Consider the following 5,822-nt stretch of genomic DNA (forward strand, 5'->3'; position numbering starts at 1 on the left):
AGGATGAAGATACAGAGTCAGTGAACACATCGCAGGATGAAGATACAGAGAGTCAGTGAACGCATCGCAGGATGGAGATACAGAGAGTCAGTGACAGGATGAAGATACAGAGTCAGTGAACACATCGCAGGATGAAGATACAGAGAGTCAGTGAACACATCGCAGGATGAAGATACAGAGAGTCAGTGAACACATCGCAGGATGGAGATACAGAGAGTCAGTGAACACATCACAGGATGAAGATACAGAGAGTCAGTGACAGGCTGAAGATACAGAGTCAGTGAACACATCGCAGGATGGAGATACAGAGAGTCAGTGACAGGATGGAGATACAGAGTCAGTGAACACATCGCAGGATGAAGATACAGAGTCAGTGAACACATCACAGGATGAAGATACAGAGAGTCAGTGAACACATCGCAGGATGAAGATACAGAGAGTCAGTGAACGCATCGCAGGATGGAGATACAGAGAGTCAGTGACAGGATGAAGATACAGAGTCAGTGAACACATCGCAAGATGAAGATACAGAGTCAGTGAACACATCGCAGGATGAAGATACAGAGAGTCAGTGAACACATCGCAGGATGAAGATACAGAGAGTCAGTGAACGCATCGCAGGATGGAGATACAGAGAGTCAGTGACAGGATGAAGATACAGAGTCAGTGAACACATCGCAGGATGGAGATACAGAGAGTCAGTGAACACATCGCAGGATGAAAATACAGAGAGTCAGTGAACACATCGCAGGATGAAAATACAGAGAGTCAGTGAACACATCGCAGGATGGAGATACAGAGAGTCAGTGAACACATCGCAGGATGGAGATACAGAGAGTCAGTGAACACATCGCAGGATGGAGATACAGTCAGTTAACACATCGCAGGATGGAGATACAGAGAGTCAGTGAACACATCGCAGGATGTATCTCTGAAACGTCGTATCTCCATAAGTCGGTGAAAATAGTTTCCTCACATGAGCCAGAAATGAAACAAACCGGAAATGTGTTTTAAAAATAATTGAACACCTCGTCGTTGTTAGTTGGTGTGGTCTTCTACCTGTGCATGTCATTATATTATTCATGTTTTACTAAAACCAAGCTCAAATGAAGTTACGAGGTTTTAGACCAGCGAATGTGGAGATACGTGATTTGGCCATCATTGATAAGACCGGCAGCAACTGAGGCATGAATCAATTCCCAACAGGTCCGGCTCAGTACTGCAGCCCACGACATACTGTACCACACAACTGCACCAGAACTCTGCTCATTTCTGTGGAAACAAAGGTAAAGATCAGGCTTCCAGACAGGAGTCACATTTCCAGGCTGACGTGGCCTTCACACCTGAACAACAACCACACAACAAACATTAACAATCCCGTGGCATCTACAGAAGTATCCCCAGGTATCTGCAGAAGTCCCCCATGGTATCTACAGAAGTATCCCCAGGTATCTGCAGAAGTACCCCGTGGCATCTACAGAAGTATCCCCTGGTATCTGCAGAAGTACCCCGTGGCATCTACAGAGGTACCCCCTGGCATCTGCAGAAGTACCCCGTGGCATCTGCAGAAGTACCCCCTGGTATCTGCAGAAGTACCCCCTGGTATCTGCAGAAGTACCCCGTGGCATCTACAGAAGAACCCCCAGGTATCTGCAGAAGTACCCCATGGCATCTACAGAAGTACCCCCTGGTATCTGCAGAAGTACCCCGTGGCATCTACAGAAGAACCCCCAGGTATCTGCAGAAGTACCCCGTGGTATCTGCAGAAGTACCCCGTGGTATCTGCAGAAGTACCCCGTGGTATCTGCAGAAGTACCCCCTGGTATCTGCAGAAGTACCCCGTGGCATCTACGGAAGAACCCCCAGGTATCTGCAGAAGTACCCCGTGGCATCTACAGAAGAACCCCCAGGTATCTGCAGAAGTACCCCGTGGCATCTACAGAAGTACCCCCTGGTATCTGCAGAAGTACCCCGTGGCATCTACAGAGGTACCCCCTGGTATCTGCAGAAGTACCCCGTGGCATCTACAGAAGTACCCCGTGGCATCTACAGAAGAACCCCCTGGTATCTGCAGAAGTACCCCGTGGCATCTACAGAAGTACCCCCTGGTATCTGCAGAAGTACCCCCTGGCATCTGCAGAAGTACCCCCTGGTATCTGCAGAAGTACCCCGTGGCATCTGCAGAAGTACCCCGTGGCATCTACAGAAGTATCCCCTGGTATCTGCAGAAGTACCCCCTGGCATCTGCAGAAGTACCCCGTGGCATCTACAGAAGTACCCCCTGGCATCTGCAGAAGTAGCCCCAGGTATCTGCAGAAGTACCCCGTGGCATCTGCAGAAGTACCCCGTGGCATCTACAGAAGTACCCCCTGGCATCTGCAGAAGTACCCCCTGGCATCTGCAGAAGTACCCCGTGGCATCTACAGAAGTACCCCCTGGCATCTGCAGAAGTAGCCCCAGGTATCTGCAGAAGTACCCCGTGGCATCTGCAGAAGTACCCCGTGGCATCTACAGAAGTACCCCCTGGCATCTGCAGAAGTACCCCCTGGCATCTGCAGAAGTACCCCGTGGCATCTACAGAAGTACCCCCTGGCATCTGCAGAAGTAGCCCCAGGTATCTGCAGAAGTACCCCGTGGCATCTGCAGAAGTACCCCGTGGCATCTACAGAAGTACCCCCTGGCATCTGCAGAAGTACCCCCTGGCATCTGCAGAAGTACCCCGTGGCATCTACAGAAGTACCCCCTGGCATCTGCAGAAGTAGCCCCAGGTATCTGCAGAAGTACCCCGTGGCATCTGCAGAAGTACCCCGTGGCATCTACAGAAGTACCCCCTGGCATCTGCAGAAGTACCCCCTGGCATCTGCAGAAGTACCCCGTGGCATCTACAGAAGTACCCCCTGGCATCTGCAGAAGTAGCCCCAGGTATCTGCAGAAGTACCCCGTGGCATCTGCAGAAGTACCCCGTGGCATCTACAGAAGTACCCCCTGGCATCTGCAGAAGTACCCCCTGGCATCTGCAGAAGTACCCCGTGGCATCTACAGAAGTACCCCCTGGCATCTGCAGAAGTAGCCCCAGGTATCTGCAGAAGTACCCCGTGGTATCTGTAGAAGTACCCAGTGGCATCTACAGAAGTACCCCCTGGCATCTGCAGAAGTAGCCCCAGGTATCTGCAGAAGTACCCCGTGGTATCTGTAGAAGTACCCAGTGGCATCTACAGAAGTACCCCCTGGTATCTGCAGAAGTAGCCCCAGGTATCTGCAGAAGTACCCCGTGGTATCTGTAGAAGTACCCAGTGGCATCTACAGAAGTACCCCCTGGTATCTGCAGAAGTAGCCCCAGGTATCTGCAGAAGTACCCCGTGGTATCTGTAGAAGTACCCAGTGGCATCTACAGAAGTACCCCCTGGCATCTGCAGAAGTACCCCCTGGCATCTGCAGAAGTAGCCCCAGGTATCTGCAGAAGTACCCCGTGGTATCTGTAGAAGTACCCAGTGGCATCTACAGAAGTACCCCCTGGTATCTGCAGAAGGACCCCCTGGGGTATAAGTACGTAGTGAGTCTTTCAGTAAATGTACAGAACCACGTTGATCTGCTGGATGATATGTAACACGTCATCTTCACCTGTCGCTGTCGCTGTGTGTGCAGGCGACAAGACAGAAGCAGCGACTGGCTGAAATGTTGCAACATTTGTTCTCATGTCAACTCAACAGCCAATATCAAAGTCAGCAAAATGATCGAGGGCATGTTCATCAATCGTATGATATGTTGATACTGTAATTATTGTGAGCCCAGTCAGAGTTCCTTGAAGGAGCTTCATGAGCTACTGGCGAAGGTCCACACTGTCCTTGAAGCAGTTCCAGGGTTCCTTGACAGGGCTCAATGAGTCCTTGCAGAGAATTTTTGTGGCAGCTCAGCCTTTTCCAAAGGACGAATAAGACACAGTTATAAAGACTGCTGTTTAGGTGAACATTCATTGTATTTATTTTTCTATTTAAAGTATACTGCTGTAACTAACTTAACATCGGCCTGCCCAGGGACTATGGGTGTAAATTAGCTCTTGAGCTAAAACCCGGTACAATGCATCTTCCCCTTTGAGGTTAATGTTTATTGTACGTTGTCCCTGTTTCTCTAAATAAAAAAAACAAAAAAAAACAAAAAAAAAACTGATTTGTTTGTTTTTGACTGTCTGATATTAGCTGTTACAATTCAATTTTGACTCCAGGATTAAGATACAGATCTTTATTTTGGGTCACTGTAAAAGTGTTATAACATACCAATTCCAGGCTGGAATGATGACAAGACAGAGCCAGGATCAGTTTCAAAATGTAAGGTGATGGCAAAGAGAGAAGGACTTAAAATGATTAAGTAGAAAAATAATGAAGGAGAATAATGAGAAAGATAATGTATGTTTTCACAGCTGTAGGTAAGTCAAACATTTAACTAGCAAGGAAGGAGGATGATCAGAGTTTTTTTAATTGCTTGGAAATAAATAACCAATTTGCTGCTTTAGATAAAAAGAACAGTTGTTACTACTTCAGAAAAAGGAAGCAAACTTGAAATACATAACTTTACTCCCATAATAAAAGTAAGTATAAGAGATCAGAGATACTTAAATGTAATAAAACAAAGACATAATATAACAGGAGGAACAGGAGGCGTCTGATGTTACTGACCGGTGAGGACAGGAGGAGGCGTCTGATGTTACTGACCGGTGAGGACAGGAGGAGGTGACCGGTGAGGACAGGAGGAGGCGTCTGATGTTACTGACCGGTGAGGACAGGAGGAGGTGACCGGTGAGGACAGGAGGAGGCGTCTGATGTTACTGACCGGTGAGGACAGGAGGAGGTGACCGGTGAGGAAAGGAGGAGGCGTCTGATGTTACTGACCGGTGAGGACAGGAGGAGGCGTCTGATGTTACTGACCGGTGAGGACAGGAGGAGGTGACCGGTGAGGACAGGAGGAGGCGTCTGATGTTACTGACCGGTGAGGACAGGAGGAGGTGACCGGTGAGGACAGGAGGAGGCGTCTGATGTTACTGACCGGTGAGGACAGGAGGAGGCGTCTGATGTTACTGACCGGTGAGGACAGGAGGAGGTGACCGGTGAGGACAGGAGGAGGCGTCTGATGTTACTGACCGGTGAGGACAGGAGGAGGTGACTGGTGAGGACAGGAGGAGGCGTCTGATGTTACTGACCGGTGAGGACAGGAGGAGGCGTCTGATGTTACTGACCGGTGAGGACAGGAGGAGGTGACCGGTGAGGACAGGAGGAGGCATCTGATGTTACTGACCGGTGAGGACAGGAGGAGGTGACCGGTGAGGACAGGAGGAGGCGTCTGATGTTACTGACCGGTGAGGACAGGAGGAGGCGTCTGATGTTACTGACTGGTGAGGTTTTTTTAATCTTTAATTTCATCTTTAATGCTCTTGGGATGTAACCCTTCCAATTTTTTATTTCATCTTTAATGCTCTTGGGATGTAACCCTCCAGAATTTTTAATTTTATCTTTAATGCTCTTGGGATGTAACCCTTCCAATTTTTAATTTCATCTTTAATGCTCTTGGGATGTAACCCTTCCAATTTTTAATTTCATCTTTAATGCTCTTGGGATGTAACCCTCCAGAATTTTTAATTTTATCTTTAATGCTCTTGGGATGTAACCCTTCCAGAATTTTTAATTTTATCTTTAATGCTCTTGGGATGTAACCCTTCCAATTTTTAATTTTATCTTTAATGCTCTTGGGATGTAACCCTTCAGAATTTTTAATTTTATCTTTAATGCTCTTGGGATGTAACCCTTCCAATTTTTAATTTTATCTTTAAT

Source organism: Micropterus dolomieu, linkage group LG02 (genome assembly GCF_021292245.1).
Source record: "Micropterus dolomieu isolate WLL.071019.BEF.003 ecotype Adirondacks linkage group LG02, ASM2129224v1, whole genome shotgun sequence".
NCBI lineage: Eukaryota > Metazoa > Chordata > Actinopteri > Centrarchiformes > Centrarchidae > Micropterus > Micropterus dolomieu.